Source organism: Aegilops tauschii, chromosome 7, assembly GCF_002575655.3.
Source record: "Aegilops tauschii subsp. strangulata cultivar AL8/78 chromosome 7, Aet v6.0, whole genome shotgun sequence".
Lineage (NCBI taxonomy): Eukaryota > Viridiplantae > Streptophyta > Magnoliopsida > Poales > Poaceae > Aegilops > Aegilops tauschii.
The window spans coordinates 590,310,039-590,329,418 of record NC_053041.3 but is presented as its reverse complement, the minus strand read 5'-3'; positions in this window follow the sequence as shown (position 1 = coordinate 590,329,418).

Here is a 19,380-nt window from a genome sequence, read left to right as displayed (position 1 = left end):
TTCCAGTAGGAGGCAAAAGGTCCGTGATGACAATAATTAGGCCAACAACATCTGTAGATTCGAGGAAGCAATAATCCTTAATAAGACTGATAAATGAGAAACTGCCATGGATACTGAATCTGTAGACAAATATCGATAAAAACTAACCTGACATTACCACATTTGACCCGATATGTTTTTCAAGCTCACAAAATGGGAGCGCATTATGAGCAAGTAAGAGGAAACTTGCTGACTGGGGAGTGACCGGAACGACACTGGTTGTATTAATAAAAGAGAGCCATCAAGTAGCGCTCAATCTTGTACACCCTTCTCGAATCTTATTTTAAAACTTGGCAATTTAATCCTTTGGGATGACTCCTTCTGCTGTAACTCCCTGCAAAGAAGCTTAATCATATTTTTCAACATTTCTAAGGTGAAGTACTAAGGGAAGTGAATCTAGTTGCAAAATGTAGCTATTGTTTTTACCTTTCAATACACCATAACAAAGTTCAGGCCATATAATTTAGAGGAATCCACGCTCCAGCACACCCATATCCTTCCGACGCGAATAAACGTAAGACCGTACGTCTTTGGGCAGATCTTTGAGCAGTGCACCTTCCATCAGTGGCGCTGTCACCCTATGTAGTCTGTATCAAGACAAGACGAAGAAGAAATCAACTAATTGTAAATTTGTCTGACAGAGAAGATGAAAGAGCAGAGAAGGAAGAGGAAAAATAACGACTTGTGAATGCATTTAGTCTGCATCAATATAATTGCGGCCAAAGAAGAAGAAATTCAGAATAACTTTGACTCATCGTAAGATCGTCTGATGGCATAGAGGAAAGAACAAAGATAGAATAAAAATATACTCTAATGCCTAATCAAAAGATACTGAAGAGGCATAAGCGATGGATTTAGATACGATATATGCTGTAATTCTCCGGAAACCGCCTGTGCCACAACATCAAACTTGTGACACTCAGCTGTTAAATCCTCAACAATAAGAACAACAACTTCTGAAATAGTAGGACCAGAATATCGACTTCCATGAACACCTCCATCTCCATAAAATTGAATAGCAAGATTGCAACCTTTTGCGAGCACTTCTAATCTTCTATACATTCGCACATAGTGATTATGAGCGTCAAGCATTTCAGTGAGCGCCAACACAACAAAAGGGTCCAGCTGACCTGGACCACCTCCTTCTTCATAAAAAATATTCAATCGGCACTCCATCACCAGAATCAACAATATATAACTGAGCAAATTTGGGCGACTCTGCTGCTTCTCTGTCCAACTCACCCATAACACTTTAGCATTGCATCTTTTGTCCTCATAATGTTGTAGACACCCTCTAAAATATGACCCGTAAGTCTCTAACTAATTTAAATCGATTACTTGTTATTTATCACCACTTTGTCCGCCACAACTTCTTCTGTCAAGCGAAAGAACTTCTATGTATTACAAAACAAACAACACCGAATCAATGTAATCAAAATCAATTCACTTGAACAGTGAATGCTTAATCAAAGATGCGGGGAGCAGCAGAAGTTAAATCATAGCCGAGATTTTAAAAGGCACATTATTTAGTTGAAGTTTCCCATCCGTGCATCCTAATATATGTTATCCACATTTAGCATTGAAACTGAGTTTCCAACATCTGAATCAACTAAATTGATCTACTCAACAAAGGCTACATAAATCAGTAGCATCATTGGAGCATCGGAGCTGAGGCGTGAGAGAAGCATACCTTGGTGCTGCTGCTGGCGCATGTGAAGTAGTATCAGCCGGCTAGCTACCACCGGGGAGCTGTGTGCTTGCTGCTGCCGATCTATTGCTGTTGCCTGCTGCTTGAGAGGGTCGACGGGAAGTTGGGGAATCCAGCAGGAAGAGAAGCACAAATTCTGCAGGAGCTCGTGGCTTACCCACCTCCTCCTGAGCGTAGCAGGGCTGCCGGCTGCCAAGTCGTCCACCGTTGTCGGCAAGTCGAGAATAAGTGCCACCAGACTGCTGAGGAGTGAGGAGTCAGCACCGCGTTGAACCACACAAAAAACACCACACATAGAAACATGAGCACGTATATGGAAAGGAACAGGAGGTGGAAAGGTAGGATTAGAGGTGGATGAAAGAAGGACGACGGTACCGCGGCAGCCATCGCGGCGACACGCGCTCGGTCCGTCCTCTTCCTGCCACCCAGTGGCGGATCCACCAGGAGGCTTCGATAGGCTCGAGCCTACCCTCCAAATTCGCAAAAAGAAAAATTAGTACTGGGCTTTAGAATATTTGGCAGGCCCAGCCTAGGAAAACTTGTCCAACCAGCCCATCTAAGCAAATTAGGCAACCACGAGTCCACCAGCACACGCAGGAGCAGCCAGCCACGAAACCTAGCCGCCGAACGTCGCCTACCCGCCGGAGGCTATCATCAACCGAGGGAGCCGGGGAGCTCGTCGCCCAGGGCCCAGGTGGCCAGGCCCTCTGTAGCTTGCCTGCTCCACCGTTGCTCGTCGCTCGTCAGGGACAGCCACAACTCCGCTGCCATCCAGTCCAGGAGGCCCAGTTGACGGAAGTGCAGGCTGTTTTCTTCTCTGTCTACTTTCTTAGTTTAGTGACTTCAATCATGTGCGGTGCTTAGCAGTTTAGCTAGTTCGGTCCTTCGCTAGTTTAGTTCTAGGCTTTAGTCAGTAGCTGGTTTGGTTCTAGACTAGATATATTAATCCATCTAGTAAAGATATTCGAATATTTATTCAAAATTTGATGTTTTTACAAAAAAATCTAGTAAATACTAAATCTTTCCAGTAGTAATATGAAAAAAATCATTATATTTGCACAGACGGATTAGGAGATAATCAATTTTTTTCCTTCAAAAGAGCGTTTAGTTTTCTCGACGTAGACTTGAGCCCACCCTCCATTTTCTTTTTAGATTTGCCACTGCTGCCACCTGTGTGTGGTGTGTCGCAGTGGACGCAGCCACAATCGCCTGGTGAGTTCTTTAGGTTCATCTTATGCCACAGAATTAGTTTTTGGTATACGCAGACTTTGAAATTTGGTGATAAAGAAATATCACGCCTAATTTGCTGGCTCTCTTATTTATTACTGTGTTGACACTTAACAGTAGTGCCCCCCTGACTTTGTGGTTGGGTAATGTTGATGTCTCAGATATGCGGAGAGGGGTTAGGATTTGTCGCTATGAACTAAAAATAATGCAGAGTTGAAGGTTCGGAACTGGAAGTTTGAACAAACAGTTTGCCTTGAACACTCTTACCTTTCTCATGTCTTCAATTAGTGTCATCTTCACTAAATATGATTCTGGTTTGTTGGTTGTGGAATTGATTTTTCAGAAGTGAATGTTCTTCTCATTGGTGCTTCTTCAGCGGGATCTGGATCATGGAGTCTTCAATTGCATCTGTTTAGATTTGTTGGGGAACTTCCTAGTTTTAATTTGATTGACAACTAGCAAAACAATCCGGCTAATTTGATGATTAATTCCTGCTGATTGTACACTTTCAACTCAAGTTACATTGTAGCATATGCCCATTTATTTCATGCTTCACCCATCCTGAATTTTAAGATGCTTTGTTCATGCATCTTACGGTCTTCTGGCTGTTCATTGGCTAATTCGGTCAGTGTTAACTGTGAAATCTGGATTACGGAGTCTTCAACTACATAGTTTGATGGGGAACCTCATAGGGTGGCTACAATAGAATCAGAGCTTTACGTGCAATTATTATTATTATTATTATTATTATTAGAGATTAATGGTATTGATTTATGTGGAGGGATCTCAGACCACTTATTAATAAAAGATACAGAAATTCTACCCCTTTTAACAATTAGATATGAACCCTTGCTAAGAATTAGATAGTGTACACATTTCACATAATACCCCTTGCTAACAATTAGATATGAAATTGATCCAAAATACGTGTTGCAGTTTTGAACTAACCTTAGTCGGAACTGTGACACTTATTATGGATGGGAGGGACTAGGACTTTTGCAGTAGGCACCTTGAGTCTTTGTAAAATACAGAAATATTACCGATTGCATGATGATACAAACTTCTAGATGCAACTGAAAACACTGTACAACCAGATCACCTCTTCTCTGCAATGAGTTTCTCCACATTACAAACTTATAGAAGAAAAGATACAAACTAACCACTTCAACAACAGCAAATAACATGTCTCCAATAGAAATATTCACTCAAAGAGCATACCCAAGAACGAATCTCTCATCTTTACAATGTCAAGTATGCTTCCTGACGATGCAACACTGAAAGTAAATTTGGACAGCAGGGATGTTCGGTAGAAAAGCTAGAATAGCATACATACTTCATAGTTTCACAGGATGTGCAAGACAATCGTAAGTACCATCCGAAATGACATGCTCTACTAGCGGTACTAATAAGAGGAACCAATACAAGGATCAGACCTAGAAACCCTGACTACTCCCAAAGAACTATAGAACATCCAGCATAGAACTCATTCTTTTCCATACGTACTCCGGCTCCAGGTTTTACGGCAAAGCATCCAAAAGATGAACCAAGCATCCAAGTTTTCCGACACCCGAGCCAGCGAGGAGCTAGCAGAGACAGATAATCCTTTGCTGCATACTTCCTCCGTCCGGAAAAGCTTGTCCCTCAAATGGATGTATCTAGCTCCAAGTTAGTGCTAGATACATCCATTTGAGAAACTAGTTTGGGACAAGTTTTTTCAGACGGAGGGAGTACCTGTAAGTGCATCTAGTGCCCCTTAGTGATTTTGGTGTATTGATGACTTATACGTTAAGGGACTAATGCGTTTGTGAGTGTAGACAGGTCTATAAGTCTATGAGGAGTTTGATATTTACAGAGAAAGTCGACCCCTAAAAATGAATGTCTTCAATTGAAGACTTTGGCTTTCTGAAGACTTTAAAACTGAAGAAATTGGTGTGACCGTGAAGACTTGATATTCATGCGAGGAATATGAAGTGTGAAGACTTTTGTTTTCGTAGTTTCGTTTTCTCTTTCTTGAGTCATAGGAAACACCGTACTGTTAAAGGGGGTCGAGGAAAAACTAAGGAAAAGTTTCCAAGTGCTCATCTCAAAATCCTACACCTACCAATCCTTTCAAGTGAACCCATTGGAAATCTCATACAGTTCAGTCAATTTCTTCAGTGACAAAGACGAAGATTTTCTGGTCTCTGAGGAATTTGTTCTGACTGAGGAGTTAGGAATTCACCAGTGCGGATTGCCTACAAGTGAGGAACATGATAGCTGAAAGGATCGATATAGTTGACTAGAGGGGGGGGGGTGAATAGGCAACTAACAATTTTTAGCTTTTCTTTACCAAATTAAACTTTGCATCAAAATAGGTTGTCTAGATATGCAACTAAGTGAGCAACCTATATGATGCAATGACAACTAGCACGCAAGCAAATAAGAGATATAACACGAGTAAGCTTGCGAAAGTAAAGGGACAAGATAACCAAGAGTGGAGCCGGTGAAGACGAGGATGTGTTACCGAAGTTCCTTCCTTTTGAGGGGAAGTACGTCTCCTTTGGAGCGGTGTGGAGGCACAATGCTCCCCAAGAAGCCACTAGGGCCACCGTATTCTCCTCACGCCCTCACACAATGCGAGATGCCGTGATTCCACTATTGGTGCCCTTGAAGGCGGCGACCGGACCTTTACAAACAAGGTTGGGGCAATCTCCACAACTTAATTGGAGGCTCCCAACGACACCACAAAGCTTCACCACAATGGACTATGGCTTCGCGGTGAGCTCAACCGTCTAGGGTGCTCAAACACCCAAGAGTAACAAGATCCGCTAGGGATAAGTGGGGGGAATCAAATTTCTCTTGGTGGAAGTGTAGATCGGGGCCTTCTCAACCAATCCCGAGCAAATCAACAAGTTTGATTGGCTAGGGAGAGAGATCGGGCGAAAATGGAGCTTGGAGCAACAATGGAGCTTTTGGGGGAAGAGGTGAGTCAACTTTGGGGAAGAAGACCCCCTTTTATAGTGGGGGAAGCAATCCAACCGTTACCCCCCACTTCAGCCCCGCAGAAAGCGGTACTACCGTTCCCTCCCGCGGTACTGCCGCTGGGCCCAGAGCGGTACTACCACGGTGGTCAGGGCAGTACTACCGCACACGAGCGGTACTACCCCCCACTGCCGCGGCAAGTACCGTAAAACCCAACACGGAAAAAGACCCCTCGAATCGAGGCGGTACTAGCACGAAGCCGCAGCGTTACTACGGGTGGGGGCTACAGCGGTACTACCGCTGTGGAGCGGTACTGCCGCTTGTAGCACCCAAGCGGTACTACTGCTCCAGCCCGCGGTACTACCGCTGGGACCAGAGAGAGCACACTGAGAGAGGGGAACGAGCTCATCAACGAGGCAGATAAATATGCCCTTACAATCTCCCCCTTTTTGGTGGATTGTTGATGACAATACGGATTTGCACAAACGGGAAAAGACAAAGGACATAAGCAAACCCCCAAGTCTCTTAAATATAGACGGGCTCCCCCTAGATGTGTGCCATCAAGATAAGTGCTTTGGACTGCACGACACACATACTAGGATCAACACTCCCCCTGTATTTTAGAGACCAACAACCTAAGCGTGATTCAAGAGAGCAGGATATATAACATAATAAGCATGCAACTCATGAGATACCAAAAGACTAGAGAGATAGATAAAGATATGATAAGGATAAGGTAGCATATGTCTCACACCATATGACTGGAACTTAGGTCTCACGGAACACAAAACCAAACAAAGCACAAGGTAGCAAAGACAACGAAAGAACAAAGACAAAGACACACTCGCAACACAACGGCGCAAATCCCTACACTCTCTCCCCCTTTGGCATCGAGACACCAAAAGGGGCAAAGAGCTAACCTACGGCTCCAAGTGAGAGCATGCTGAGGATCTCGAACATCAGGACTCTGTGTGATCATCTGCACCACCATCCTCGGCCGGAAACTGCTCGGCATCTAAATCGGTCCACGGACAGTGCTGATGGATCCACTCCTCCTCCTCAGTAATCTGACCCTCAGAGCCGCTGGTGACTGTCGCACCCAACTGACGCATAAGCTCCTTGTGATGTCCCCTTGCCTTCTTCTCAGCCACATGAGTCATGTACTGACCGTGAGACTCCATGCAGAACAACTTCTTCATCCTGTGTTTGAGCTTCTTTGCCCAAGAGGGCTCTGCCGCAGAAGGCTCTGTCCCAGAAGGCACATAATCCTCATCGTCATCATCGGCCTCATCCTCGCCCTCGATCTCCATGGCAGCAGCAGAAGACGGAACCCCAGATGTAGGAATGGAGGTGCCCCAATTATCCTTCTTCCTCAGACGCTTGATCTCATGAGAAACCAACTCTCCAGTTTCCAGCTGCTCCGCGGGAAAGGAACATCTCCAGGCCTTCTCAATGAGCAACATGATGAATGGACCATAGATCGGGCACTTGCGCTCAGAAATGGCAGTGAGAAGTTCAGACCACATAACATGAGAGATGTCCAGGGACTCGCCAGTGTTTGCTTCCTTCTCACGCTGGCAGAGGAGAAGCATATCCACGAGATAGGAGTGAACCATATCCAGATTCCCGATGCGAGGAAAGAGGGTCTCTTGAAAGATACGATGAAGGATGTCCAGGTAGGCGGACAACTCATAGGTCTCCTTCTTAGTCACAGGGTGAACCTTCACAGTGCAGTAGGGCCAGAGGGCTTGCTTGTGAGTGGAGTTGATGTTGTGGTGAGGGCGAAAGCCAATAGGAGTCTCAAGCCCGCGATCTTCCACATGAAGTAACTCCATGAAGGCCTTCCACTTGACAGACAGTAACTTGCCATTTGTCATCCAGGTCAGAGTCCTTTCTTCATCAGTTCCAAGATGGACAGTAGTAAAGAACTGAGCCACCAAATCTGCATCAAAGTCCTTGTTGAATTGCATGATTCTGAGAATGTTGAGCTGAGTACACATCTGAAGAGCTTCACCAAAGTATTCGGGATCCTTCTCCATGGCATCCGTGTCGATGGAGCGAACATTAACAAAGAGATTCTTCTTGGCCTTGATCACATCAAAGTAGATGGCAAACTGAAAGAGGTTCCAGAACGGGCGGTTGACCAAACTGGGTTCTTGGTCTTCCGCATAGGGGTTGCGGCGACGCTTTGCCCAGAACTCCTTTGCAGACAACTCAGTCACAGTCTTGGCCCTTGGCTTCGGCCTGTTGGCAAGTTTCTTCTGACGTTGAGGATTAGCACTTGAGGAAGCACCCACTGGCGGCGGCGGAGCACTGGAGGAACCACCAGCAGACTCAGATGTGCGGTACCGCTTTGACGTTGAACGCCCGGGGTTGACATGGCGGACTTGCTGCTCAGGATGTTCATCACCTGGAACCAAACACACGAACAGAAAACCAACACGAAAGAAAAAAGTGTAAGCCTCCAAACAAAACAACATGGATCAAACAAAGGTAGGGAATGATGGAATCTGGCAGACAACGGTAGTACCGCTGGCCATAGGCGGCAGTACCGCCCCAGCGGGAGCGGTAGTACCGCGCAAGATGGGGAACCGGCGGTTCCTACTGCCGTGGTCAGATCCGGCACTACCGGACTGCCAAATTCAAAAATAATCCTACCAAAACTTAATCCACATAGTCTAGACGCCTTCTCCAAACTACTCAAGCCGAGATTTAGCCAAAAATTTAGAGATGCAACCACTATTGCCCCAAAAACACTAGATCTGAGAACTAGACAAAAAGAGAGAAAGAACGAGGGCAATACCGGCATCCATGGCAAGAGGACGAGGTGGGGATCGACTCCACAGAAGGGAATGGAGAGGGATGGCCCGGAGACGGCGGCCCGCCGGAGCCCTCCTGCGGCGAGGAGTCGCTGGAGAGAGGGAGAGAGACGAAGGGGTGGTGCGAATGGCTATGGGGGAGGAGAAACCTCCCCCTGCCCCGACATAACCCCCTGATCCCGCCCCCAGCGGTAGTACCGCTCGAGTGGGCGGTAGTACCGCTTGTCCATATAAGCGGTAGTACCGCGCACCACCAGCGGTAGTACCGCCCAGCCAATACTCCAAAGACTAGACACAGAGGCTTAGCTCAAAAGAAGAGAGAAACAAACGGCAAGAAAAGAGGGCAAAACACACAGCAACAAAAGCATCAGCATGAGGACAAGAACCACACACCTCTACAAGAGAGGGCGGTGGCCGAGGCCACCTATGTTTGAGTCAATTGGTATGGCACCGCGAAGAATTATCCTTGGGCCCATGACCAAAACTCGTCTTTGAAGCACAAGTACCATAAAAAATGGCTAATGTGAAAGAGTTGATCAATTTATGCATAATAAGGGGAGGGAGAGTTCATTAAGAGAACAACACTCCCCCTATGTCTATGCCTACCCCTAAACAAGATAACAGGTCGAGTATGGTGGGGAGTGCAAGTGCTCAAGCAACATTGCTCGAATCAATGATATTTAGCTCATGCCTTAACTCGCGGAATCTTGCTTCATCCAATGGCTTCGTGAAAATATCTGCAAGGTTATCATGAGTGTTGACATAGTTGAGCTCGATCTCCCCTCGCCTAATATGATCCCGGATGAAGTGATACCGAATCTCAATATGCTTCGTCTTGAAGTGTTGCACCGGGTTGAGAGAAATCTTGATGGCACTTTCATTGTCACACCAAAGAGGCACTTTGTCACAAATGACACCGTAATCCTTTAAAGTTTGCCTCATCCATAAGATTTGCGCACAACAACTCCCAGCCGCCACATACTCCGCTTCGGTGGACGAGAGAGACACACAACTTTGCTTTTTAGAAGACCAACTTACCAACGAGCAACCAAGAAATTGACACCCTCCGGAAGTGGACTTCCTATCCACTTTGTCTCCTGCCCAATCGGAGTCCGAATAACCTACAAGCTTGAAGTTTGCTCCTCTTGGGTACCATAAGCCAAAGTTTGGGGTATGAGCCAAATATCGAAAGATTCGCTTGACCGCCACAAAGTGGCTTTCCTTAGGTGCGGCTTGAAACCGTGCACAAATTCCCACACTCAACATGATATCTGGTCTAGATGCACAAAGGTAAAGTAATAAACCAATCATGGAGCGATATACCTTTTAATCCACTACTTTACCATTGGGATCGATGTCAAGTTGGCACTTGGTGGGCATTGGAGTGGACGCCGGCTTGACATCACTTAGCTTGAATCTCTTGAGCATGTCTTCAGTGTATTTGGCTTGGTTGATGAAGGTTCCTTCTCTTCTTTGCTTTACTTCAAAACCGAGAAAGAACTTCAACTCTCCCATGGAAGACATCTTGAACTTTGAGGTCATGAGTGCGGCAAATTCCTCATTGAAAGCTTTGTTAGGGGAACCAAAGATAATGTCATCAACATATAGTTGGCACACAAACAACTCCCCTTTGACCTTCTTAGTAAAAAGAGTGGGGTCGATTAGCCCAACTTCAAACCCACGATCTTGTAACAACTCGGTAAGGTGGTCATACCATGCACGTGGGGCTTGTTTAAGGCCATAGAGTGCCTTATCGAGTTGATACACATGATCGGGAAAGTAGGGATCCTCGAACTCGGGGGGTTGTTTGACATACACCAACTCATTAATAGGTCCATTAAGAAAAGCACTCTTCACATCCATTTGTTGCAACTTAAAGTTGTGATGAGAAGCATAAGCAATCAACAAACGAATAGATTCAAGGCGAGCAACGGGAGCAAAGGTTTCACCGTAGTCGATACCCTCGACTTGGGAGTAGCCTTGTGCCACCAATCGTGCCTTGTTGCGGATGATGGTCCCATGAGCATCTTGCTTGTTCTTGAATATCCACTTCATTCCAATGACATTGTGGTTCCCCGTTGGCCTTGGCATTAATCTCCACACCTTGTTGTACTCGAAGTTGTTGAGTTCTTCATGCATGGCATTGAGCCAATCCGGACCTTCGAGAGCTTCATATACCTTTTGGGGTTCCACACAAGAGACAAACGCGTGATGTTCACAATAGTTTGCCAATTGTCTACGAGTGCTTACCCCCTTTTGAATGCTTCCAAGTACATTCTTCATGCGATGACCCTTGGTGGAGAGCTTGGAAGCAATCTTGGCGGCACGACGCTCCAATTCCTCCTCGGAGGTGAGTTGAGGAGCGGTCACTTGATCATCTTGAGCGCCGTCTTGAGCTTGTTCTTGATCTTGAACTTGCTCGGAGGAGAGAACTTGACCTTGGTCATCACTTGGTGTGTCTCCACCGTCTTGATCATGATTTTGCCCTTGGTCTTGTTCATGAGGTTGAGGGCCTTCACTTTGTTCTTCGGAAGCGTGTGGGCCTTGGGTTAGTGATGGCTCCACTTGAGTGGAGCATTGTCCTTCTCCTTCGGCCACAAGGGGTTCCTCAATGGGTAGGATAAAACCAACACCCATTCTTCTTATGACTTGAGGAGGAATTTCATCACCTACATCACAAGTGCCACTTTGCTCCACTTGGGAGCCGTTATTCTCATCAAACTCCACGTTACACGTCTCCTCAATAAGTCTCTGGATTTATTGAGGACACGGTAAGCATGAGAGTTTGTAGCATAACCAACAAATATGCCCTCATATGCTCTAGCCTCAAATTTAGACAATCGAACACCTTTCTTGAGAATGAAACACTTACACCCGAACACCAGAAAGTACTTGAGGTTGGGCTTGTTACCGGTGAGTATCTCATATGGAGTCTTGTTCAAGCCTTTGCGGAGGTAGAGACGGTTGGATGCATGACACGCGGTGTTGATGGCTTTGGCCCAAAAGTTGTATGGAGACTTGAACTCCGCCATCATGGTCCTTGCGGCATCCATCAACGTCCGGTTCTTCCTCTCCGCAACACCGTTTTGTTGAGGGGTGTAAGGTGCAGAATATTGATGCTTGATCCCCTCATCACTAAGAAACTCATCCAAGGTGTATTTCTTGAACTCGGTGCCGTTGTCACTTCTTATTGTCAAGATCTTTGCATTGTGTTGACGTTGGGCTTCATTTGCAAAGTCAATGACGGTTTGTTGGGTCTCACTTTTCCTCTTGAAGAAATACACCCAAGTGTATCTTGAATAGTCATCCACAATTACCAAGCAATACTTTCTACCCCCAAGACTATCAAAGGATGGAGGTCCAAAGAGATCAAAATGAAGGAGCTCCAAAGGCCTCTTCGAGTAAATGAGAGTCGTGGGAGGGTGAGCCTTCTCATGAAGCTTTCCTTCGATACAAGCACCGCAAGCACGATCTTTAACAAAACTAACGTTCGTTAGTCCACGGACATGGTCCCCTTGAGAAGACTTTGCAAAGATCTCATATTGACATGGGCTAAATGGTGATGCCAAAGCCATCCCATGTCAACTTTAGCCATTAGGCATGTCGCGGTCTTAGTGGGTCGCTCCAAAAAGTTAATCACATAGAGACCATTCTCGACATGCCCAACAAAGGCTACTTTAAGAGTCTTGCTCCACAAGAGGGCCACGGTATCAATATCAAAGAAAGTGGCAAAGCCCATGATAGCAAGTTGACGAACGGAAAGTAAATTGTATGCAAGGGACTCAACTAGCATGACCTTCTCGATCGTGAGATCATGAGAAATGACAACTTTGCCGAGTCCCAATACCTTAGAAGACGAGGCATCACCCCACTCGACATTGGTGGGCATAGATGGAATCTTGTGCGCGTCCACCACCAAGTCCTTGCTTCCGGTCATATGATTTGTAGCTCCACTATCGAGCAACCATGATCCCCCACCGGAAGCAAACACCTACAAGAGATCAATGCTTGGTTTTAGGTACCCATTTTGTAATGGGTCCTTTGATGTTAGTAACAAGGGTCTTAGGAACCCAAATGGACCATTCAATATACTCATGAGGAGAGCCAACAAATTTGGCATAAACATGCCCATCACTAGCACGGCATAACACATAAGAAGGATTAAAGTCGCCGGCTTTGTTGGATGGGGTGGTATTGCCCTTCTTGACACCGTCACCCTTCGCATTGTTCTTCTTCTCCTTGGAAGCACCCTCTCCCTCCTTCACAAAAGTTTGCTTGAGAGGACGAGGTCGTTTGGTCTTGTCATTCTTCTTCTTGTTCTTGGGCTTGGGTGCGAACCCAATCCCCTCCTTGGCCACAACTTCCTTTTGGTTTCTCAAAAGGTCGTTGAGGTTCTTCTCACCTTGTATGCATGACACAAGGCCTTTCTCAAGTTGCTCCTTCAACTTAGCATTCTCCTCAACAAGGTGCACATGCTCACAACAAGGGTTAGTCGCATTTGCATTATCAATTAACACCATATGAGGAAAGGTGGCTTTCTCCTTAGTTAGCTTTACTTGGAGTTGATCATGAGACTCCTTGAGGCTAGCATGAACACCCTTCAAGACTTTGTGAGCCTTGTCGAGAATGTCAAACTCCTCTTTAAGTCTAGCAAGATCAACCCCAAGTTTTGCCTTCTCGGAATTTAGCACACGAGACACAACAAGAGCATGATCAAGATCTTTCTTTAACTTAGCATGATCATCGTTGTATGTCTCCTCAAGAGCCAAACGAAGACCACGCTCTTCATCAAGAGCATTGGAAAGATCCGAAATCTCATCGGCATAGTCACGACTATGCCCCTCCATCTTAGATATGGTATCTTCGTGAGCCTCGATCATGTCATTGGCTTCACCAAGTTGTTTCAAGAGAGCAACGAAGTGCTTCTTGGATTTACCCTTGAGTTTACCCATAAAGGTCTCAAACTCATTTTCCTCCACATTTGTCCCCTCATGTCCATCAATGCTATCCGTCGAAGAAGGATGATTAATGATGGTAGTTTTGATGTTGGGGGTTACCTTGTTGGTGGCTTTAGCCATGAGGCACTTGGCGGTGATGTTCTCATTGGGTGAGTCGAAGAGAGACACCCGTGGAGTCTTCGCAATGGCAACGGAGGCCATGGCAACCGACTCACCATCTTCATCATCGTCATCATCCTCATTGTACTCTTCTTGTACCAACAATGCCTTGGGAGGAGTCTTCTTGGTGAAGTTGCTCTTGTTGGGGAACGACTTGGCCTTGTCCTTTCTAATGAGCTTGCCACCATTGTCTTCCCTCTTCTCGTAAGGGCACTCCGCAACAAAGTGGCTCACATTGCCACAATTGAAGCAAGTCCTCACTTGTTGCTTGCCCTTTGCGCCACTTGAATTGCTCTTGTTGAAGTTTGGCCTTGTGTTCTTCTTGCTCCAAAATTGCCTTGAAGCAAGAGCCATGTGTTCATGATAGGCATACTTCGTATCTTCGAGGTTGCCCTCCTCTTCTTCCTCTTCATCCTCTTACTCCATACTTACCTTGGCCTTTAGAGCAAGGTTGGGCTTCTTTACTCTTTGAGAGCGAAGAACCGCATTGTCGGCGGTCTTATCCAAGATGCTCATAGCAACAAACTCATCCAACACTTCACTTGATGACAAGGTGTGGAAGTCCGGCCTTTGACGAATTACGGAGGACATGGCTTTGTGGTAGGGCATCATTGCCTTGAGGAATTTGCGCTTGATCCAATTGTCATCTGTGTCCTTACTTCCATGATCTCGGAGAGAGACCGCGAGTTTGGTTACTCTCCGAAAAAGCTCACGAGGTTCTTCATCTTCTTTCATTGCAAACTCGTCGGCTTCATCTTGCACCACTTCGTAGTTGGAGCGTTGAATGCTTGCGCTTCCCCGATAGAGGGAAACAACTTGGAGCCAAGCATCTTTGGCCACGGTGTAAGGCCGGAGATGAGGAAGATCTTCGGGTGGGATTGCTTCTTGGATGATGAAGAGAGCATTCTCATTGAATTGATGATCCACAACTTCTCTAGGAGTGAAGTTACTTCGGTCATGCGGATAAAAACCTTCTTCAATGATTCTCCAAAGGTTAGTGTTCACATGATTTAAATGACGCTTAAAACGATAGACACAAGAATCAAAATCTACATTCTTCTCAATCTTAGGGGCCGGGCCGGCATGATTCAAATGAGTGGAAGGGAGCGGTCCACCATAGACAGGTGGAGGTTCCACATGGGCAAAGATGCCGGTCCCATTTTTACCACTAGAAGAAGGAGCTTTCTCGCTAGTAGCTTCCCCCTTGTCGGAGGTAGCATCCGTCACCTTGTTAGCGGGATCACCCACTTTCAATGGTGCGGTGGAAAGTTTAAGCCCTTCTAAGAATTTATTAAACATGCTTTCGACCTCGGTCGTCATGGAGGTTTTCAATGTGTCCAACGCCACATTGAATTCCTCACGAGAGACCGCGGTTCCCCCATCTCCCGTAGACGAGACCGGATTCACACCGGAGTGCTCCTCCACACCGTCTACGACGTCAACCATACTCTTTGGACGGTAAAGTCCTTAATAAAGAGACGAGGCTCTGATACCAATTGAAAGGATCGATATAGTTGACTAGAGGGGGGGGGGGTGAATAGGCAACTAACAATTTTTAGCTTTTCTTTACCAAATTAAACTTTGCATCAAAATAGGTTGTCTAGATATGCAACTAAGTGAGCAACCTATATGATGCAATGACAACTAGCACGCAAGCAAATAAGAGATATAACACGAGTAAGCTTGCGAAAGTAAAGGGACGAGATAACCAGGAGTGGAGCCGGTGAAGACGAGGATGTGTCACCGAAGTTCCTTCCTTTTGAGGGGAAGTACGTCTCCTTTGGAGCGGTGTGGAGGCACAATGCTCCCCAAGAAGCCACTAGGGCCACCGTATTCTCCTCACGCCCTCACACAATGCAAGATGCCGTGATTCCACTATTGGTGCCCTTGAAGGCGGCGACCGGACCTTTACAAACAAGGTTGGGGCAATCTCCACAACTTAATTGGAGGCTCCCAACGACACCACAAAGCTTCACCACAATGGACTATGGCTCCGTGGTGACCTCAACCGTCTAGGGTGCTCAAACACCCAAGAGTAACAAGATCCGCTAGGGATAAGTGGGGGAATCAAATTTCTCTTGGTGGAAGTGTAGATCGGGGCCTTCTCAACCAATCCCGAGCAAATCAACAAGTTTGATTGGCTAGGGAGAGAGATCGGGCGAAAATGGAGCTTGGAGCAACAATGGAGCTTTTGGGGGAAGAGGTGAGTCACCTTTGGGGAAGAAGACCCCCTTTTATAGTGGGGGAAGCAATCCAACCGTTACCCCCCACTTCAGCCCTGCAGAGAGCGGTACTACCGCTTGGCCAGCGGTACTACCGCTTAGCCAGCGGTACTACCGTTCCCTCCCGCGGTACTGCCGCTGGGCCCAGGGCGGTACTACCGCGGTGGTCAAGGCGGTACTACCGCACATGAGCGGTACTACCCCCCACTGCCGCGGCAAGTACCGTAAAACCTGACACGGAAAAAGACCCCTCGAATCGAGGCGGTACTAGCATGAAGCCGCAGCGGTACTACGGTTGGGGGCTATAGCGGTACTACCGCTGTGGAGCGGTACTGCCGCTTGTAGCACCCAAGCGGTACTACCGCTCCGGCCCGCGGTACTACCGCTGGGACCAGAGAGAGCACACTGAGAGAGGGGAACGAGCTCATCAACGAGGCGGAAAGGCTCGGAGGGTGTGCAAAGGAAGTGTACGTGATGATTCCACCCTATCCTTTCCAAAGCAGACCTCCTCTTGATAGTACGGTGATCCCTACGAAACTGGTCCACCAAACTAATTCGAAAGTACTACACCGTCTTCGCTTCAAACTCCGAGGGGACGGAATCGTCTCGTGCCAGAGGATGAATCTCTGAAAAACTCAATGCACACGATTAGTCCGCAAAAGCATTGTCATCAATCACAAAAATATCTTAGGGATAAATATGCCCTTACAATAGCCCTGAGGAATTTGATAGTCAAATTTCCGACCGTTGCTGTGCTATGCACCAGCTGTCCCAAAATATCTTCCCACCTAACGATCATATCATTTGAAGGGCATTTATGTCTTATCATGTCGGGCTGCTCCCTAGGCTATAAATAGCCGCCCCCTACAACCACTAGCTGGTTGGCTGCTCTGAGAGAAACTGATACTTGTCATTGAGAGCATCCATCCTCCGAGGACTTTGAGCGAAAATCATCAAGTGAGGAAAACCCAAACCCAAACACCTACAAACCAAAAGTGATTGAGCATCACTGAAAAGATTGTTCCTGTGTGGAACCGACGCTTGTTACCTTCGAAGACTGTGCATCTTCCAGATGGTTAGGCGTCATGGTCTAGAGCATCCAAGAGGAAATTGTGGATCGCCGAGTGACCGAGTTTGTGAAGGTTTGGAAGTCACCTGAAGACTTACCACGAGTGATTGGGAGAGGTCTGTGTGACCTTAGCTCAAGGAGAATACGGTGAGGACTGTGTGTCCGGGACTGTGTGTCCTCAGGTCTAAATACCTAGCCACTCCAACCAGACGTACGACTGTCACATCAGTTGGAACTGGTCTACCAAATCACTGTCTTCACCGAGCTACTGGTTCTATTTCCTCAACCCTTTCATTTCCTCATTATTGTGTTGTTGTACTTGATCGTTACTGAAGGAAATATGCCCTAGAGGCAATAATAAAGTTATTATTTATTTCCTTATTTCATGATAAATGTTTATTACTCATGCTAGAATTGTATTAACCGGAAACTTAGTACATGTGTGAATACATAGACAAACAGAGTGTCCCTAGTATGCCTCTACTTGACTAGCTCGTTAATCAAAGATGGTTAAGTTTCCTAGCCATAGACATGTGTTGTCATTTGATGAACGGGATCACATCATTAGAGAATGATGTGATGGACAAGAACCATCCGTTAGCTTAGCACTATGATCATTTAGTTTATTGCTATTGCTTTCTTCATGACTTATACATGTTCCTATGACTATGAGATTATGCAAATCCCGAATACCGGAGGAACACTTAGTGTGCTATCAAACGTCACAACGTAACTGGGTGATTATAAAGATGCTCTACAGGTCTCTCCGATGGTGTTTGTTGAGTTGGCATAGATCAAGATTAGGATTTGTCACTCCGATTGTCGGAGAGGTATCTCTGGGCCCTCTCGGTAATGCACATCGCTATAAACCTTGCAAGCAATGTGACTAATGAGTTAGTGGCGGGATGATGCATTACAGAACGAGTAAAGAGACTTGCCGGTAACGAGATTGAACTAGGTATTGAGATACCGACGATCGAATCTCGGGCAAGTAACATACCGATGACAAAGGGAATAACGTATGTTGTTATGCGGTTTGACCGATAAAGATCTTCATAGAATATGTGGGAGCCAATATGAACATCCAGGTTCCGCTATTGGATATTGACCGGAGATGTGTCTCGGTCATGCCTACATAGTTCTCGAACCCGTAGGGTCCGCACGCTTAACGTTCGGTGATGATCAGTATTATGAGTTTATGTGTTTTGATGTACTGAAGGTTGTTCGGAGTCCCGGATTTGATCACAGACATGATGAGGAGTCTCGAAATGGTCGAGACATAAAGATCGATATATTGGATGACTATGTTTGGACATCGGAAGGGTTCCGGTTGAGTTCGGGCATTTACCGGAGTATCGGGGGGTTACCGGAACCCCCCGGGGAGTATATGGGCTCTAATGGGCTTTAGTGGAGAGAGAGAGGGGCGGCCAGGGCAGGCCGCGCGCCCCCTCCCCCTTGGGTCCGAATTGGACTAGGGAAGGGGGGCGGCGCCTCCCTTTCCTTCTCCCTCTCTCCTCCTTCCTTCTCTCCTACTCCAACTAGGGAAAGGGGGAATCCTACTCCCAGTGGGAGTAGGACTCCTCCCAGGGCGCGCCATAGAGGGCCGGCCCTCCCCCTCCTCCATCCTTTATATACAGGGGAGGGGGGCACCCCATGGACACACAAGTTGACATTGTTTAGCCGTGTGCGGTGCCCCCCTCCACAGATTTCCACCTCGGTCATATCGTTGTAGTGCTTAGGCGAAGCCCTGCGCCGGTAGCTTCATCATCACCGTCATCACGCCATCATGCTGACGAAGCTTTCTCTCGACACTTAGCTGGATCAAGAGTTCGTGGGACGTCACCGAGCTGAATGTGTGCAGATCGCGGAGGTGCCGTACTTTCGGTACTAGGATCGGTCAGATCGTGAAGACGTACGACTACATCAACCGCGTTGTCATAACGCTTCCGCTTTCGGTCTACAAGGGTACGTAGACAACACTCTCCCCTCTCGTTGCTATGCATCACCTACATGGATCTTGCGTGTGCGTAGGAAATTTTTGAAAATACTACGTTCCCCAACAGTGGCATCCGAGCCAGGTCTATGCGTAGATGTTATATGCACGAGTAGAACACAAATGAGTTGTGGGCGATAATAGTCATACTGCTTACCAGCATGTCATACTTTGATTCGGCGGTATTGTTGGATGAAGCGGCCCGGACCGACATTACGTGTATGC